This window comes from Canis lupus, chromosome 17 (assembly GCF_003254725.2).
Source record: "Canis lupus dingo isolate Sandy chromosome 17, ASM325472v2, whole genome shotgun sequence".
Classification (NCBI taxonomy): Eukaryota; Metazoa; Chordata; class Mammalia; order Carnivora; family Canidae; genus Canis; species Canis lupus.
This window is the reverse complement of record NC_064259.1, coordinates 37,345,098-37,365,317: the sequence shown is the minus strand read 5'-3', so window position 1 is coordinate 37,365,317 and position 20,220 is coordinate 37,345,098. Positions and strand designations below refer to the sequence as shown.

At 49.6% G+C, this 20,220-nt stretch overlaps 1 protein-coding gene and 1 long non-coding RNA gene across 4 annotated transcripts in view; one reads left to right on the top strand and one right to left on the bottom strand.

Moving 5' to 3' along the window:
- The window catches only part of PSD4 (pleckstrin and Sec7 domain containing 4), a 34,953-nt gene extending 22,810 nt beyond the window's left edge, over window positions 1-12,143 (bottom strand). For 2 of the 3 annotated variants that reach the window (XM_025453905.3, XM_025453906.3), the window contains exon 1: window positions 11,995-12,143. The gene's annotated coding sequence lies outside the window, so the exon portion shown is untranslated. Of the gene's footprint in view, window positions 1-216; window positions 368-11,994 lie in introns of those variants that run through there. The other variant, XM_025453904.3, reaches the window with a different exon arrangement.
- Window positions 12,107-20,220, top strand: part of LOC118351136 (uncharacterized) — a 53,637-nt gene continuing 45,523 nt past the window's right edge. Inside the window, exons 1-2 of the long non-coding RNA XR_004805998.2 lie at window positions 12,107-12,240; window positions 18,401-18,561. This is a non-coding gene — a long non-coding RNA (uncharacterized LOC118351136). The remainder of the gene's footprint in view (window positions 12,241-18,400; window positions 18,562-20,220) is intronic.

Below are 20,220 nucleotides of genomic sequence, written 5' to 3'. Positions count from 1 at the left end.
GGTTGAGGGAGGAGGGGGACAGAGAGAAGGAAGACGAACGTGAGGGCTGCAGGCCTGCCAGGCTCATGGAAGGTGGGCCCGCAGCGGGCCTACAGAGCCCTCCTCCTGCCCACCTGCCCCTGCGGCTACCACAGGGGCCCGCATGGGACTCTCCACATCCCTTGCTCCCCTCAGCTCCCGCCAGGCCGCCACCCCCAGCAGGCCCACCTTGCTCACCTCCCAAGGACCCAGGAAAGGATAAGCGGGCCTTCCCCATGCAGGTCCGTCCACCAGTGAATGGAGAATGTGGCTGCCGGTGCTTCCGACTTCCGCTCCCCTCACCACCACGACACGCTCACCCCTCCCACCCCGCGGCCTCCTCCGGGCTCCTGAGCACCTCGCCACCTCACACTTCCTGCCCACAAGCCAAGCGCCTCCATTCCCAGGTCCACTGCCTCTGGCCCCCTTCCTCAGGCCCCTGCTGCCCCGCAGCCCCCTACCCTCCAGGCGGCCCAGAGAGACGTGGCGACGCCCTCCTCCCCAGGCTAGGGCCCAGGGACAGAAAGGGGAAGGTGCTGTGCCCGGGCTGTGGACAGGCCCCACCCCCTTCCTCCCTGTGGTTCTGTCACCAGGTTCTCATCTCTGCCCCAGCTGGCGGTCCCTCGTCGCCAGGCACCCAGGGGACAGAGGAGGGCCCTAGCCTGGCAGCTTTTCTTTTTCCGTTTCTCACAAATGATATTGCAAACTGTGAAAGGCTTCTTTTCATACAGGTAATAGCGGTGCCTGACACACTTGTCTTGCAGCTACAAAGTGTCCCCCAGGAGCACCGTACTGCACTCCTCTCAGCTCCATTATGAAGTACTGCTATGTCCACTGCAGGCTGAAGGCAGGCTCGGAGAGGTGACACCACTGCCTAGGGTCGCACACCTGGGAAGTCACACAGCGGAGGTTAGAACTCAGAGTGTCTGACCACGAGAACCAACAGTCATCCATTCCCCACTACTGAATTCCTGCAGGATGCAGGTCACAGCTGCCCACGAGTGTGACAGAGGCTGGTGGGGAGCCTTGCTCGCGTACCATTCTCTTCTCCTTCTGTACAATCTACGTCTTCGGCCTCAGGCACCCCCAGCTTCATGCTGAGGCTCCAAAGCCCCATCCCTGCCCCAAGCTCTGGTCTGCACAATTCCAAGGGCCCAGAAGACTTTGCCACTTGTGAGCCCCAGAATCAGAATACCTTCTGACCCAGGCTGCCCTGGCCCCTAGTTTAGAGGCCTATTTCCAGCTCTACCCCTCCTCCGCTGTGTCTCTCCCCCAGAAGGTCAGGCCCACCAGGCCTTTCTCCACCATACTTAGAGCACCCAGGAGCCTGGAATTCTCGGCTTCCTGGGCCCATGTGGCATCATCCTACCAAGAGGCCCTGCATCACTGCTCTGTGCAGCCCTAGACTGCAGGGGCGTTGGGGAAGACAGGGAGAGGAGGGACGAGGTTTGCACCTGCGGGCAGGTTGCCCCCTGCAGGCACACATGGTACAGGGTGGAGAAGAGGGAGGGGAGGCTGGCCACAGCAGGGGTTGGAGGCCAGAAGTGGGCTCTGCTGTGGTAGCCACATTCAGGGGAAGCCGAGAATCTCAATTCAAATCTCAACAGGTCACACTATTAAGATGGGAGGTAGGAGGATAGACACACTTCAAAGAACACTTTGTCAGTTGCAGTTCTAATTTTTACATATTTGAACACATCAGATGGGCCCCTCCACCGTTCATGTTCTGGGGCTAGCAAATGCTAGGGGCAGGTTTATCTCCTGAGTGCCTCAGACTCAATGTAATGCTAACCGGGTTCATCACCCCCACCCTCCATTGCCCGTCCTGCTGTATTTGGGATCTTACAGAACTGTGCCCAGCTGTACATGCCAGAAACCCAAAGTCACCTCAGCCTGAATGCAAACCCTCCCTTGAGGCCTCTCTGGAACATGGCCCCAGCCGGCCAGCACCTACTCCTCCTGTGCTTCCTATGAGAAAAGCTGCTGACCCCTCAGGAACAGGACACAGGACATCTGTCCCCAGGGAGCTTCCAATCTAGCGACAGAGGCAGAAAATAGACAAGTGGCCTAGGTAATCTACATCTGATTGTAAACTGTGGTTACTGGGGAAGGTAGGGGTGGGGAGCCAGGAGGGCCAGCGGCAGGAGACCTGCAATGCTCGTGGGGACCGTTACACCTTGGTGAAGGGGAGCCAGCATGTCTAATTCCTTGCCTGAGACTGGAAAGTTCTCCATGGGTTAAGGGGACAGAAAGCAAGCCAGTGTGGCTGGGCAGCTGGCTCAGGGGATAGTGGGAGGAGATGAGGTGGGAGTGGCAGGACCAGATGCCAGGGGGGCCTCAGCAGCCAGCCAGCGTGCAGGCTAAGCAGGGAAATGACAGGTCAGGAGCACTGCCATATTGGTTTTTAAGATCAACTACTGCCGTATGGATAACAGACAGTCAAGGGCTCACTGAGGAGCAGGGACCAGCTGGGAGCCCCGGGGGCCCAGGAGAGGCAGGCTGGTGGCATGGAGGGGCTCAGAGAGGGCAGAGCAGAGGAGCAGGGGGGCTTGGGATACACACTGGGCTGAGTGGATGGACCAGCTACTCAAGCAGAAGCAAGGTGTGAAGAGGAAAGACTAGTCAGGGGCAAGCCCCAGATTCCTGACTACAGCAACCAGATGGGTACAAATGGCATTTGCAAAAATGGCAGGATTGGGGAGAAGATCCAGAGTTTGCTTTTTCAGAGTTCTTTTTTTTTCAGGTTTGAGATACCTGTGAAACTCAAGCAGGCAACTGAAACCATGCCTGGCGGGGATAGGAAGGCTGGGCTGCAGAAGTGAGCGTGTGTGAGCAGCAGGAAGGGGCTACTTGAGGGACTGATGGAGCCTACTAGGGACGAGTCTGCAAAGGAGAGTGAGAAGGGACTGCCAGGGAGGGGACAGAAACATCACAGAAGACAAGAGAGGAGATAACTACAGAAGGAGGAAGTGGTCAGCTATGTCAAATGCTACTAGAAAGTCTAGGAAGATAAGGAGCAAAGTGGCCATCCAATGTGGCTGCACGGGCAGCCCTGGTAGCCCAGTGGTTTAGTGCCGCCTTCAGCCCAGGGTGTGATCCTGGAGACCCAGGATCGAGTCCCGTGCCGGGCTCCCTGCGTGGAGCCTGCTTCTCCCTCTGCCTGTGTCTCTGCCTCTCTCTCCCTCTGTGAGTCTCTCCTGAATAAATAAATAAAATCTTTAAAAAAAAATGTGGCTGCACGGAGCTTATGGACAAGCAGAGGTTGGGGGCACCAGGGGCACGATGGGGGCTGAAGCCAGGCGGTCACAAGGTGAGGACTGATTAGGAGGTGAGGACCTGGGGTCGATGTCCCAGACCCCGATTCCGGCTCTGCCCCCCACAGTCCAGCCTCTACACCACTGCAATGATCCTGGTGCAAGCAGCTCCGGTGGCTACAAAGCTGCTGGTCAGGCAGGGTGCCAGTGGTCCGCCTCCTCTGTGGACTTATGAGTCCACATGCTCCCCACACTACCACCTCCTCAAGGGAAGGACCAGCCCATTCACCTGTGGAGCACGAAGGCTGTGGACGCCTGGCTCATGCATGCCCACGGCCACTTGAGTGAATGAATGAAAGCTACTCGTCTCCTCCTTGATCGCATCAGGAGGATGCCACAGGCAATAGAATCTGTCCCTCCCTTTCCTCCCAACCAGTGGGGTGTACGGGGGGCTTGTATGCGTGCATATGGGATGTGTGTTTGGTGGTGTGGGGGTGTTTCTACTCACAGCAATCTCCAAGAACAGATTCCCTGACTGTACCAGCCACCAGCTCTCTTCCATCTCCCAGAGCTTTCAGCCCCTTCTCAAGGTTTCCAGGACTAAAACTCTGGAGGGAGGATCCCTGGACACAGGCAAGGAGGGCACCAACTCAGTGGCCATGTGGCTTGGATGGGGACAGGAGGAGGGAACTGGCTTCTGCCCCAGAGCCTTCGCCAGCACAAGCTTTGACCTACCTCCCCTTGCCACGCCCAGGGATTCCCCACCCAGCCCACCATCCCTGCCCTGGGGCCCAGAGGACACCCAGCCCCCTGACCTGACCACAACCCCTGGGCATGCAGCCTTGCCTGGCAGCCCCTTCCTGCCTGCCTGGAGGTAAGTGACTTCCTGTTTGCCTGCGGAGGAAGCAGCTCAGCAAAGGTACGGAGGTATAGCTTACGAGCTAAGCACAGAGAAGGGAATAGGGCCCACCTTCTAGGGGAGGAATCCCCTCTGGGGATTCCAGCACTGCAGTCTGCCCTCCTGAGAGGTGGAGGCATGAGAGGAGACGGGCAGCAGGGAAGGGAACTGGCACCTGACTTATAACTGCCCTTCACCACGCGCTGCCCCCCGCCCCTGTACTGACATTTACCCGGCCCTTTACAAGCTGCAGCACAGATGAGGAGACTGAGGGTCTGAGCAGTTACTCTGGCTGGATTTGAACCCAGGACTGCCAAACCCAAGTGAATCCACTTTTTGCTCTACCCCGTTGCCCCTTGCCTACTGCTGATGTGAATGAAGGAGCAGATCTCTGCAAGTAGCAGCACTACTGACAGTGTAGCCTGAACTACCTCTCCCCATTCGAAGCTTATAGAAACTCCTGAGCTGTCCTTGCAGGGACACCAGCCACTGGGCAGGGTGAGAGCTGAAGCCAAAAGTCCCTCAGTGGGTTCCTGTGTGGCTGAATAACACTTTCTGTTGTTTAGGCAGCTACACGTTTTGTCTTCCAGAAAAGGCCCTATTCCCTCTGAGCTCTCCAGCCTCCACAACCCCGGGGCCCCAGGGAGGACAGACAGGAGGACGCTTGCCTCCCTAAACATTCCTCTCAGGTTAGATGGGGATACCTGCACTGGTCTATGTGACTATGGGCACCCTGGGGGTCTGAGCCAGGAGCTGAGGAGGGAGCACTGGGGGTGGTAAGGGCTTCCTTCCCCTAGAACAGGAGGGAGAAGTCTCTCAGAGGCAGGGAGCCTAGTCTAGTGGTAATACCACCACCACCGACCTCTCGATACCTATGTGGGCACCAGTGCTGCCCCTGGATTCCTGGAAAAAGGCAGGAAGTGATTATTATGACAGTGAATGACAAGCTTCTACCTCTTGGGCTTGGTTGCCCAGTTCCATGGGAGGCACAGTAACTTTGGGAAGGTGTTTCTACACTGCAGGCCCAGATGCCCAGGCCACAGATCCCTGGCTCTCCTCTTCCTTGGGACTAGTCTGGACCCAGCCTCTGTCTCCCAAGGCTCCCCTTCTCCACTCCCTCCCAACTCTGTGTCTTTGTAGATTGGCACCTTCCCTACAGCCTCTTGTCATGGGTCTGCCCTCCTCCTTAGGCAAGCGTGGGTAGGTTCCTAGCTATTTGCCTCTGTCTCCAGCCCACCCTTGGCACCCAACAGATGCTCACAAGCATCTGCTAAAGTACAAGAGTATGCAGTTCTTCTAGTGGCAAAAGAGCTCACAACCTCAACACCCACAATTGGGAATTGGATAATAGATTATGGTAGAGCCCAGAGCCATATGGTGAGCCTCAGCCACCTTTAACTATCTCAGTTTTAGAGAGTATTTAATGCAGTGGAAAGATGCTCATGGCATATTATTAAGAAAACCAATTATACATTATGATCTTAATTTTTAAAAACATGTTTGTGTATTTAGGCAACAAAATACCAAAGCATTGGTTGATAGTGGCTGAATGCATATGGCAACGCTATACACGATTTAAAGTTCCTGATGCACTTTTTGGTATGTAGCTAAATTTTAAAAACAAGTATGTATTATATTTATCAGCAGCAAAAGCAATAAAGGCATTAGGAAATTAAATATGCTGAATTAAACAACAAGTGACGATTTCCATGCACTTCAAAGACTGGGATGTTCTTGACCAACCTCGTCCCTCCTTTTGGGTGGAGGCAGGGAGCTAGTATGCCACGAGGACAGTCTGCAATAGTGTGCACTGTTTTTGACCCCTCACTGTCACCACCCTTCAAGTGGCTGCCGGGGTGACCTCTCTGACGTCTTTGACAGGGACCTGTTTAGAATTCCGGAGTTGCTATGAAGATTATTTTAAGGTGAAGACATTTGAGATTTGACAGCGGCAAAAAGAAGTCTTCTCAGAGCTTCCTTTAACTGACTAAATGCAGCAAATTCTGGAAAATACAGGTCCCATAAATTCCTGCTTCAGGGTGGAGCTACCCCCAGAAGATGAAATAAAAATTCTCCCAATTCCCTTCTCCAGGAAAGATTATGGCCCTGAAGGACACTGAAAGATCACCCATACCCTAGAGACAAATGTGCTCACAAACCTTCTCATCTCTCACCTGTTCTAAAAACCCATTTGTCTTTCCTAAAGAAACCGATCTGTTCTTCCCATAGAGACCTTTTGTCTCCCTGCCTGCCCCCCCCCAAGTGTATAGGTGTATACACTTTTAACCAGCTGCTTCTAACAAGCCAGCTGCTTCTCTGGTTGGGTCTCAGGTGCATGCCAAAAAACCTCTCTTGACTGGTAATCTTTTGCCAGTTTAATTTGTCTGTCCCAGTGACTGAATCTAAGAGGGCAGAGGAAAAGTTTCCCCTGGCTCCTACATGGTAAAGATTACTTCCTCCAGGATTCCATGAACCTAAGGCTGTGTTTGCCTAAGTAGGGATGCAGTACACATAATGAACAATTTTAGTAGTTGAGTATTTATTTGAATATGCATTTTAAAAATATAGCTGATACAATGAACCTGGGCTGTCATAGATGTTGTTTCTTAGGGCCATGTGGAAGTAAATAATAGCTATTTTAGTTTCAAATTGTGTGTAGTCAAGGAAAAATATGAAATGAAATAGTATGGATGGAAAACTCTCCCGTCAAAAATCATGGCAAGATATGTAAATGAGTAGACACTGTGTACTTTCACCTTTCCGAGCATTTACTTTGAAGAAAGAACTGGGAGTTACGTATGATAATGCTAATTAGCCTTGATGAGTTGTCAACTGCTGAATGGATATTCAGGCTTACGATTAGCAGGCATGCAAGGCTGTGGTGTTCCATAAAGCACTGAACAGGTGTGAAGGTCCTAGTGAAGGAGGAAGATGACACTTAGGGCAAGGCATTTCCTGGGTCCACCTAAAAGGCCCCAGACTTCCCTGGAGGTGCTGGGACTTAACCCAGCTCAAAGCCACAGAGCCTTGGGCTTCTTGGTCCCTTCTCTGTGCCAGGAGGACCTGATCCATGCTCTCTCCACTGTGGCCCGCAGAGACAGAGGGGTGGCCTGGCATGGCAGCTTCCAGTGGCAACAGCACCAGGGAAGCTCAGAGCTCATCCCTGGGAAGAGAGCCCACACACCTGCACCACCCGAGGTCCTCTCCCTCTTGTCTGTCTCTGTGTGTCTAGGCCTCCTCTGAAGCTGCACTGGGAGACACCAGGAAGGCAGGGCCCTCCACCCCACACCTGCCCAGGCTCCCATGCGGAGAAGAAGCCTCTCTGAAGTCATGCAGCCAACAAAGGGAGAGTTGCAGAGTGTACCCAGCCTCCTTGGCTGGTTCAGCCTGTCCATCCACTTCTACTTGCAGACCTGCCCCAGGCTCTGGTCTGCCTGGGCCTCTCTGGCCCTACTCTCTCCTGGGGTGACCTCACTCACCTCACAGGTTCATCTCCCTCCCACCTTCTTGCTGAAAGCCGGGAGTCCTAACTGCCAGCAAGAATCCTCTAGCCCAATGAGCAGGAGTTAGATTCAGTAGCATGCCCCACAGTATGCCCACATGCCCACAAACACGCCTCCCCATCCCCGTGCCCAGCCTGCCCTCCTGGGTCTTGTCTGTGGTGTCACATCCACCCAGCTTTCCAAGTTAATAGCCCTGACACCAGCCCAGACCCTTCCTGACCCCAGTGCCCCATCCTGCTGCTTTTCCCTCCCCAGCACATGCCACTGCCCTACTCTCACCCAAAACCTCTCTCACCAGGAGAACTGCAGGGACCTCCCGCCTCTCAGAATCATGGGCAGAAGGTTCCAGTTTTCCAGGAGATCACTCTTGCCCTTGAAAATACTTCCTGCTGTCTTTCAGCCCCTGCCTTACCCATGTTGCCATCTGGGAAGGTGCAACACTGGCATGTGAGACCCCCCAGTATCTCCCAGGACCACACTTCCACATCCCGAAGCACAATCCTGAAGTCTAGGGGACTCCCTCAGTGTCCTTGGTACTTTGGCACACTGCTGTGTCCTCATGCTATACTCTGGGTCATCTGTTCCTTTCACCACTTTCATCTCTTAAATCCTCCTCAGCCTCCGAGGCTACTCCCATAATTTCTCCAAACCATCTTTATAGACCAAGCCACTAGCCAGAAAGAATCAGCTATTATGAGAATCCCATAATCCCAGCTAGGGAGCGCCAGGCAGCGGTTGGGAGCGACCAACCAAGTGCTCACACAGCACTCAGATCCATCTTTTTAACAAAATAGCTTCGGGCTGAAAAAGTAAAAAGCACATGATTTGTAGCACAATACAATTTATGTAAGTTTGAAATACATGCCTATATAAATCAACATCATCTATTTCTCTAGAATACATCCAGATCCCAGAATAAACCTACCACAAATATCTCAAGAGTGGCTGCTGCTCACAAGAAGGGAGGGGGGGTGCGAGGGGGCAGTCGGTGGGACTAGATTTGAGGGATGAAGTCTTCTTCTTCACAACAAGACCCCTGATAATTCAATCACAACAACAAAAAGGCAAAAATCCAATTGAAACCGCCAGCCACGGATGTGAACGGTCCACAGAAAGAGAAAGACCAATAGCTAAAAACAGGTGTGAGACATAACAGCACTCCCTATAAAGACTTATTAAAACGACAACGTGGTGCCAGTTGTTTTCATCTGTCACATTGGCAGGAACAGGTTGGTAACACACGGAGTTGGTGGAGCAGTGGGGAAGCAAGCTGTGTCCGAAGTGTGTCATACTGTGCCCCTGGAATGCAGGGCTGACAGCATCGACATCTAAAATACTCGTTGCTCTTTAGTCGGTAATCCCACGTTTATTCATTTCCCCTGCCGATATAGTCACAGAAGTGCACGGACCCATAGGTACACGTGTGCTTGCTGTCACAGCAGACACACACAAAACTGGGGAAAACCACCTCAAAGCCCATAGAGGACCGGCTAGAAAAACAGGCTGCACCCACTCAATGGGACATTGCATGTATATTTAAAAAGGGTGAACTATTTCTTTATGTGCTGAATCAGAATAAGTATCTTAAGTAAAATAATAATGATGATGATAATACGGAACTGAGTATTACTACCATTTATGTAAAAAAAAAAAAAAAAAAAAGAGAGAAGTTATAGATACTTGGATGCTCCTTTGCAAACAGAACACATCTCTTTTGAAATAGTCTTGAGAAATTGCCTCCGAAGAGGAGAATTGAGGGTCAGAGCACAGGAGGGAGAGGGAGATTTTCCACTGTGCATCCCTAAGGGCTGATAAAATCCCTAGGGTACTACACACACAGGTAGTACCTTTAAAAATACTTTCTAAAGAATTTTTAACCCGTGCAATATTATCTTAAAAAGAACAAAAAGAGGTGGAATGTGCTTCTAACCACTACGGTCTCCTCTAACCATCCCCTGCTGTTAGGCCCTAGGATCTCTTTCTACTGGATTTCTCTCTCCTTTGTGGACAAACATCCCTTCAGCCAAAACCTCCCCCATCCCCTCTCTGTCTCTCAGTGCCTGACTCTAAAATTGTGCCCCTTGATGGTAAATCCTTGTTGGTAAATCCTGACTCTTCACTTACTAGCTGTGTAAAAGCAGGCAACTGTCTGTCCTACTCTCTGGGTCTCTCAGTTTTTTTCATCTGTGAAATGGGACAGTACCTACCTCACAGACTTGCTGTGAGGATTTGTGTTTGCACATAAGGTGCTCAAAGGAGAGCCTGGCATAAAGTATGTGTTCAATAAATGTCAATGATAAATGTCTTGTTTTCCTTTTAAGCCTAAATAAGTCACCTAATTAAAGACTGAAAGGTGATTGGAATCTTCCAAGAAGGCAAGTTTTTCTCATATCCAGTTTCCAGAGATTTACTAATTTTTAAAAGCTTGGGATCTGTTTTACCACTTTAGTTCTCTTTGTGTGGCCCCATGATGGTTTTCCTGATGGATACTGGGTGTAAGAAAAGCAAGTGACGCCCCTCGTGCTAAGACACATAATCTCCATCTCTAGTGATCACCTATTCCCCTGCTCACTGTAAACCATGAGGCTTGACCCTGGGTTTGCAGAGAATATGAATCTTCCTGCCTCAGCACCTGGGAGCATCATCTGCTTTCTTTAATGCCTCTGGTCATCAGGCTGTGGCCACACTTGAGGAGAGCCTCTGAAATGTCTGCTCGCCTCCCAGAGTCACACTGGCCTCTTTCCTATTCCTCCAGCCCATTCAGCATGCCCAGCATGCTCACCTTATTTATGCCTCAGGGCCTTTGCACTTGCTATTTCTGCTGCCTGGAATGTTCTTCCCTCAGATAGTCACATGACTATATCTTATCTACATTCAGGTTTCCACTAAAATTTCATCTCCCCAGCACAGCCTGTCCTGACCACTCTACTGAACACAACTGCCCTATCATCTTCTAACCCCTTAAGCTACTTTCCTTCTCTTAATAGCACTTATCAGATATGACCTTAAAATTGCTGTTATTGTTGTTTATTGTCCATTTCTCCCACCAGAAAATAAACGCCGTGAGGGGAAAGACTATATTGTTCGCTGATGTATCCTTAACACCAGGAATAGTGCCTGGAATATATGGGCCCTCGGTAAGCATTTGTTGAATGAACAAATGAGCGAGTGAACCCACGAAGCCTGTCTTCTGGGGAAGCTTAGAGTTCCGCCTTGATGTAAGCTCCCCCACAAGTGTATTCTGAGGACTCCAGAGAGGAGCTACTCACCACTTATCCATTGCTCCCTGACCCCTCAGAGGCAGCTCAGAAGTCTCTGCTCATGGAAACAGAGGACATCCTAACCTGAGCCCCAGAGTTTTAGGGCCTGAAAATTGTACCACCTTCCCACTTCATTTAGAAAGCTTGTACCTTGGCAGCCTGGGTGGCTCAGTGGTTTAGCGCCTGCCTTCGGCCCAGGGCATAATCCTGGAGACCCGGGATGGAGTCCCACATCGGGCTCCCTGCATGGGGTCTGCTTCTCCCTCTGCCTGTGTCTCTGCCTCTCTCTCTCTCTCTCTCTCTCTCTGTCTCTCATGAATAAATAAATAGTCTTAAAAAAAAAAAAAAAAGGAAAGCTTGTACCTTATCTAGCTAAGGGCCAATTTCTCTTGTCTCACCACCATGCCCGCGACCAGCCAGTTTCTTTTGTTTTAAAATATGCTCTCTGAAATAACGTGATTCACCCACTTACTTGTTTATTTTCTCTCTCATACAACATGTATGTAAACAAGAGCGGCTGCCAATGCCTACATGCCTGGTTAGCAGTCAGCACTCAGTAAATATCTGTTGAATGAATGAATGAATGAATGAATGAATGAATGAATGGCTCTTCGTCATAGGCCCCACACAGAGAAAACACCATGTCTGAAAGTAAAGAATGAATCATTCAGCACTATCTGCTATCAAACCTTGGCCTTGGTGTATTTCTTACGCAGAGGGGCTCACAGACATTCAATTAGTTGCTAATTACATTCAATCAGCTCTGGGCTGGGGAAAGGGCTGGGCTAATGAGGTTCCAGGGCAGGTGGAGTCCCAAACTACTCAGGCCCTCCCTTTGATACTGGCCTCCTGACCTAGCATGCAGGCCACAGACACAGGGGTCTGGGTGAGTGCACTGACCAGAGAAGCAAACTCTATCCTGCGGCATGGAAAAAACCCAGCAAAGGAACGCACATTCCTGGCTCCAGCGTCCCAAGAAAGGACAAGCTAGACTCCATTCTAGGACCAGCAAGGAACCCTAGAGGGAATGTGAGTTTGTTAGTTGAGCAGACACTGTTTACCTTCCCAGGAATCTCCGATGTCTTCTGGCCAGGCACATGGAGATGGGCCAACATCCACGAGGGCAGGGAGGGCAGGGGCCGCGGCGGCACAGGGCCACGGTCATTAGCAGCGAGGCCCTGGGGTCACCCGGCGCTGACACCGGGGCGCAGACCCAGCGGGCCCAGCTGGAGGAGCCCCGGAGCAGAGCCGCCAGCCCAGCCCAGGGGGCACCGTCGCACCGTGCGCCGTCCCTGTCACCAGATGAGGTTGGATTCCGAGGGCGCCGCTCGCTCCCCACCGTCCCGCGGCCCCTCGGCGCAGGGCCCCGCAGCCCCCGCAGGTGCTCCCGCGCTCGGCGCGTCCCGGCGCACGGCCACCGTCGAGGGCTGCGCGGGCGCCCCGGCCCGGCCTCCCCGCGGGCCCCTCCCCACCGCCCGCCGCGCGCCTGCTCCGGCCTCCCGCCGGCCCGGCGGCCCCATGGCGCGGCGCCCGAGCGCGGGCGGGAGCGAGGGCTGCGGGCGGCGGCTGCGCGGGCCGGCGCGGCCTGCTCGGGCGCTCGCGGGAGGGCCCGGGTTTCCGGGAGGGCGGGGAGGGGCGGGCTGGGGCGAAGCCGCCCGACTGGTCTGACGGCGGCGGCGCGGGCCGGCCTGCGCGCTCCGGGGCGGGGGCGGGGGCGGGGGCCGGGGCGGGGGCCGGGGGGCCTGTGCCTCGCCTGTGCCTCGCCTGTGCGCGCAGACCCCGGAAGCCGAGGCCGCCCAGACGTGTACGCGCCTCGAGCCGACGCGCGCAGCCCCCGGTCCCTGCACACCCGTTGCTTGTATTTCGCGGGCGCGAGGAGCACTGCGTGGTCCGAGCGCAGCATTTCGGCCGTGACCGCCGACCTCGGTGTGCTTCTGCTGGCTGCTTTGCTACTTGACGGCATGATGGCCAATACCTGTGGTTTGAGACGAGCGTATTTTAGCAGCCATATCCTCAGACATCGGTCGACATTGGCGGGGCAGCTTTTAGTTTTCAGGATTCCACTTGAAGGCTCTCGGTTTCTGGTTTCTGTTTCTGTGGCTACGTTAAGGCACCGTATGTGAAAATCCGGGTTAAGTGATTCCTGATCTCCGACATAGCCCAGTCCTAGAGACTGGCACCCGGGGGGCAGCCCATCTCCTCGCCTGATGCTGCCTAAGATGGAACCGACCAGGCTCTCCTGGAAGGAACAACAGCTAATGTTTATTGTGTTAATTTTTTTTTAATATTTTTTTTATTTTTATTTATTTATGACAGTCACAGAGAGAGAGAGAGAGAGGCAGAGACACAGGCAGAGGGAGAAGCAGGCTCCATGCACCGGGAGCCCGACGTGGGATTCGATCCCGGGTCTCCAGGATCGCGCCCTGGGCCAAAGGCAGGCGCCAAACCGCTGCGCCACCCAGGGATCCCTGTTTATTGTGTTAATTATGTGCCAGGCAATAGCTCCCTGTCTTAGCACATGCAATCCGCTCAACTACCCGATGACGTAGGCAGCTTTTCACCTAGCAAAGAAACTGAGACACAGATTGATTAAGTAACCCGACCAAGGTCACACAGCCAGAAGGACCTGGAGTCCATGCTCTGCATCAGCGTGCAGTGCCGATGCTTTGTCTTTTTTAGAGGGAGCCCCGCCCGATGCTAGCTCAGCCATCCTATAACTTATTAATTCATTAGTTCACTCTGCAAACATACATTATGCACCTGCAGCATATATGTCAGGCATTGAGGAGGCATTGTGGGATAAGGGATGAAGACTGACCATATAGACTGACAGTGGAGAACAATCACTGAATTTCAGTGGGTTAGCTCATGGAGATGGTTATCCTCACCTTTCTCAATGGAATTAAATTACAAATCAGTAACAGTCTTTTACCTGGAAAATGCCAAATCAAGCAAGACATCTCCAAACAACCCATGAGTCAAAGGAGACATCACAGGGAAAAAGGAACACTTGAAACCAAAGTGGCATAAAGACAGAGAAGCAGATCAATGTTTGAACCAGACTTTTCAAGCTATAGATCCACACACAAACCATCAACTGGTACCTTTTGACAAAAGTATTAAAGTAATTCAATGGAGAAAGAAAAGTCTTCCCAATTGTTCTGGAACACATAGAAAGCCATATGGTAAAACGTGAACCTTGGAACTTGTATCTAGAGTGAATAACGATATCTTTCAGTTCAATAACAAAAAGACAACTGAAAGATGTGCAAAGGATCTGAACAAATATTTCTGCAAAAAAAAGATACACAAATGGCTCAGAAGCACAAAAAAAGATGTTCAACATCATTAGCCATCAGAGAAATGCAAATTAAAACCACCATGAGATACTCCTTCACACATTAGGCTGACTACAATTAAAAAAAAGACAGTTAATCTCTCTGTTGAGAAACTGCAACCCTCATATGTCACTGGTGGGATTATAACATTAAAAAAATGATCTAACAGCTTTGGAAAAGCAGTTTGACAGCTCCTCAAAGGTTAAACATAGAAGCATCGTATGACTTAGCAATTTTACTTTTTGGTATATATCCAAGAGAAATGAAAATGTATCCCCACACAGAAATATGTACAGGAATGTTTCTAGCAGCCTTATTCATAGTAGCCAAAAGTAGAGCAACCCAAATGTCGATTAACTGATGAATGAATAAACAAAATGTAGTATATGTATACAGTGCAATATTATTCATCCTATCTAAATCCATATTGTCGCATCATGTATCAATTTTTTTTAAGATTTCATTTATTTATTTGAGAGAGAGAGAGGGAGAGCACAGGAGTGGGGGGGGGGGCAGAGGGAGAGGGAGAAGTGGACTCCCTGCTGAGCAGGGAGCCCATCACAGGGCTCAATCCCAGTTCCCTGGAATCACGACCTGAGTCAAAGGCAGAGGCTTAACCAACTGAGTCATCCAGGTGCCCCTGGATTTAATTTCAGAAGCATTTTCTCAGTGAAAGAACTCAGTCACAAAAGACCCTGTATTGCATGATTCCATTTATATGCAATGTTCAGAACAGGCAAATCTCTGGGGACAGAAAGTAGATCCGCTGTTGCCTAGGCCTAGGGAAAAGGGGAAATGGTCAGTGACTGCTAAAAATATGGGGTTTGGGTTTGGAGTGATGAAAAGGATGAAATCAATTGTGGTAATAATAGTTGCACAACACTACCCAAACGCTTGTATTTGTGTTCTTCAAAGAACTAGAACCGACAGGATATATATACAGATTTCTATAAAAGTGGAGATTTATTATAGGAATTGGCTCCCGATCTGCCTTCTACAGGCTGGAGAACCAGGAACACTGGTGGTGTAAGTCCCAGTCTGAGCCCAAAGGCCAGGGGAGTTGATGGGCAAGGGCAGGAGAAGAAAAGGGATGTCCTGGCCTAAACAAAGAGAGCAAATTCTCACTTCCTCTGCCATTATGTTCTTTTCAATGGTTTGGATGATGTCCACCAGTATTGGTGAGAGCCACCTTCTTAGTCTACTGATTTAATGCTAACATCTTCCAGAAACACCCTCACAGACACACCCCAAAATAATGTTTTACCAGCTGTCTGGGTATCTCTTAGCTCCCCCAACAATAAAATTAACCATGACAGTACCAAAAACCATTGGATTGTACACTTTAAATGGTTGAGTTGGGGATGTCTGGTGGCTCAGCAGTTGAGCATCTGCCTTCAGCTCTGGGCATGATCCTGGAGTTCTGGGATCGAGTCCCACATTGGGCTCCCTGCAGGGAGCCTGCTTCTCCTTCTGCCTATGTCTTTGCCTCCCGCTCTGTATCTCTCATGAATAAATAAGTACATCCTAAAAAAAATAAATGGTTGAATTTTATGGCATGTGAATGATGGTATCTCAATAAAGCAAATAAAAAAAAAAAAAGAATCCCGTGTTTCACCTCACATCACACATAGAAATTAACTCAACATGGATCATAGATCTAACTAGAAAAATTGAAACTATAAAATATCTAGAAGAAAATAAGGAGATAATTTTGCAACTTTGTAAGAGTCCAAAATTTTTTACAATACTAATTGTATTAAAAATTTTTTAAATTATGTTCACCAAAATACCCTGTTAGGGAAATGAATAAGCAAGTTCTAGATTGGAAGAAAATATTCACAAAACATATCTGACAAAAGAATTATATCCAGGTCATAGTCGACTGCTGCAAATCAATAGTAGAAATACAAACCACTCAATTAAAATAAAGGCCGATAGACTTGAACAGACACTTTACACTGAAAGATAAATTGCCAATAAGCACAGAAAAGGATGCGCAGTATCATTCATGCAAAATAAAACTACAGTGAGATATCACATCATCTCTCCAGGAATGGCTAAAATTTGAACACTCATAATACCAAATACTGGCAAGGAAGTAGAATGACTATTACTTTGCTGATGTAAAAAAAGATGCAACCTTTTTGGAAAGCAATTTGTCAATTTCTTATAACACATCTGGCACTGAACTCAGACATGCCACTCCTAGCAATTTACTCAAGAGAATGAGAAATAAATGTCCCCAAGAAGACTTGTACAAAGAAGTGTTCACAACTGCTTCATTTTTCAAATACGAACACTGGAAACAACCCCAAACTCCATGAATGAATAGTGATTTATTCATAAGTTGGACTAGTGCTCAGCAAATAGAAACAATCTACTGATTGCCCACAACATGTGGATGAATCTCAAAAGCATGATGTTGAATGAGAAATTGTCATTTCAAAGCAGGAAGCAATTTTGTCAGGAAAAAAAAAAAGGAACCTTTGGAAAGGCATTTGGGGCAAGTAGATCCTTCGTTCTGGGGGAAGAATGGAGTCATTCGATTATGCCAAGCAGAAACCATCCTCCAAAGGGGAGGCATTGGAGATTTACTCTGTAGGCGCATGAGCAGGAGAGGAGAGACCGAGTCCCTGCACACTGCTTCCTTGTGTTTCCTTCCCAAATCAGAATCGTGCCTGCAAAAAATTGCTGCCGCTTCTGGGGAATGCTCAAATGATCACAGGCCAAGTGTTTCACTGGGAAAGGCCTCACCAAGTGCTTTTTGGGGAGACAAGTGCCACCTAGTGGTATAAGAGCTGAAGAAATAAACCCTCTTTCCCTTTCTCAGAACCCACTTGGACACTTTGAGAACTGGATGCTCTGGGATGATCTGGAGAGCTGGCCCTTGGTCCAAACAATGATGAATAAGGAGAGGAGGGAAGTAAGGGGTGGAAGGTTTGGGGCTAAGGTCCTGACAGACAAGAGTGTGGGCCCCTTACTAGGTCATCCCAGCAATCCTATGGATTGAGGGGAGGAGGGAAGGGTGTTAAAGGGCAAGCTGGACCGGGATCCTGACACTCGGACCATGTGATTTGCTTTGTTTCCACAGCCTGAAGACATCTGGGGACACTTGGGTTATAACGTCATTTTTAAAAAAAGATTTTATTTATTTATTCATGAGAGACACAGAGAGAGAGAGAGAGACAGAGACAGAGACAGAGACATAGGCAGAGAGAGAAACAGGCTCCCTGCAGGGAACCTGATGTAAGACTCGATCCCAGGACCTGGGGATCACGACCTGAGCTGAAAGCAAACACTCAACCACTGAGCCACTCAGGTGCCCTGGGTTATAACATTATTAAGCCAGTTTTTATATAAAGCTTTTATGCAGGGTACTTTTACACATGCTATTTAATCATCAAAACAACTTTGAGAAGTACTATGATCTTGGTTTTCCAAATGAATAAAACTAGCTTCAGGAAGCTTTAGTAGCCTGTTCAGAATCCTCTAGCTATTACATGGTGGAGCTGGGCCTTCTTCCTGGGCCTTCTGACTTCAAGTCAGGGACTTCTGTTGCTCTGCTGCCCTCTCCCTGGCAGGCTGGCATATTGGATTCTCTTCAGTAAAATGCTGACCTCTGGTGGACATTTCTTGAACTGTTTTTTTGGGTGGTTTTTTTGGTTTCTGGGTTTTTGTTGTTGTTTGAAAACCCCCACATACTGGATGCAGCAGAAGACCCAGAAACATTCTTTTGAAAGCTGAACATCCCTGTATTTAGGCTTTGTCAGATTTGAGGATAAGAACCCCAAAACACATACTTCAACTATCTCCAAACTTTTCTAAGAATTGGGTTCAATATCAAGCGTGTTACATTTTGCCGCTATGATCAGGGATTTCATAATGTTATGAAGAGGAAACACAAGATTATTTGGTTTCCCCAAGATTTGCAAGACTTTTACCCCAATTTAACATCTACAGTTATAGCATAATTTATGCCAAAAAAAGAAGCTCCAAGTGTGCCTTAACTAGACTAAGTAGAAAACCTTCTACCTTCAACTCAGATTAAAATATAGTCAAAATATACTGCTGACTTGGTAAAGAACCTTTCTCTGAAGGTAAGCATCATTTACCTCCTTTGCATTTCCAGATGCTACCAGACAGGGTTCACTCTGGGGGAGCAGCTGTGAGGACTTGAACTCAGGAGCCTTCTGGTCCAGGGGGATCTTGACCTGAGCGTGCCCAGACCACCCCCAAACCAGTCTCTGGAGATGGAGTCAGCCTTCCATCGGTTTTGGTAAAGCTCCACAGGTGAGCCTAATGAGAACCACAGACCTGGTCTCATCCTCTCCCTTTGTAAGTGAGAACATGGAGGTCCAGAGAAGAGATGGTATTTGGTCCGCTACTTAGTAGGGAAATTCTGACTAGACTAGGAAAACTTTAAAAACCAAATGGAGTCCCATACTTTCAGGTTTGCAGTTTCAAATGAGCTGTTCCATGATTCTGTGGTCTTCCAGGGCAGACCTCGAAGTGACCGAAAAGGCCACATTCCTCTCCGAATCTTGCCCATCTTCCCTCCCTGTGCTTTGCTCTCCTACCCAAGCCTCCGACCTCCCAGCCACCCTGATTGCCTCCTTGTCGCCTTCACAGGCGGCCCAGGCCTGCCTTTTCCGAGCCACTTCACAGGCCCTGTGCTATGTAAGGGAGCCAAAGGTGGCCTCTGCATACTGGCCCCTAGGTCGCTGATTTCTTCACAGTGAGCTGAGACCTGTTCGCACCAAAGCCCACCTGAGGCCAAATTCAAATGTTTACACAACCAATTGTTTTACACATCACCCAAATAAGCTGTGTTTTAGCCATTTAGAGCCTGCCTGCTTTGCATACCCCACAAAGCTATTCCCAACATCTGCTAGCCAGGGATAAGCATCAGGTCATAAAGAGTCCAGCTGATGCTGTGCTGACCCAGAAATTCCCTACTGTGCTGCTAGTGACATCACCTAGACACATGAGTACCCTCTCTCTCTGTCTTTCTCTCTCTCTCTCTCTCCTCCCCATGCCTGCCTCTCCTCCTAAGTAGCAACTTCCTACCTGCCGAGTAGCCCCTGAAAGGACTTCCAAGCCTGCAGGGAAGGGCACCTGTCAAAGGGTAGCCCGGTAAAGCCCGTGTGCATTACTGCCACCTTGTGGCCATATCTTTCTCCCTGATGAGCTCCAAAATCTCTGCAACCTGCAACAACACCCTCATCTTTTTCCCTTCTTCTAGGTTTCTTTCAAAACTTCCCTGGCCTAAGTTCCCTGTCTTCCCAAATTTTCTGACCCATGTAATACATTAATTCCTACTGATGTATCACTGGCCAATTCATTTATTCATCCAATATTTATTGGCCAACCTGTACATATCACTTGCTGATCTAGGTACTTGGGGTGCGTCGTAGAACAAAACAGATAAAAATCCCTGCATGTGTGGAGCCGATGATGTTCTAACAGGACAGAATGGGCTTAAAGCTTTTCTTCTCTGTCTCTCTTTTTAAAAGAGTTTACTTATTTATTTAGTTTGTTTTTAAAGATTTTATTTGTTTATTCATGAGAGACACAGAGAGAGGCAGAGACACAGGCAGAGGGAGAAGCAGGCTCCCTGCTGGGAGCCTGATTCAGGACTCAATCCCAGGGCCCCGGGATCATGCCCTGAGCCGAAGGCAGATGCTCAACCGCTGAGCCACCCAGGCACCCCAATATTTCATTTATTTATAAGAAAGAGAGCAGAGGGAGAGGAACAAGCAGACTCCACGTTGGTCATGGAGCCCGACACGGGGCTTGATCTCAGGACACTGAGATCATGACCTGATCCAAGTGAAAACCAAGAGTTGGATGCTTGACCAACTGAGCCACCCAGGCATCCATAAAGCTTTTCTTCTTAAAAACACATTAAGCCAGAGAAGAAGGTCTTAATAAGGGAGTTTGGGTATCATC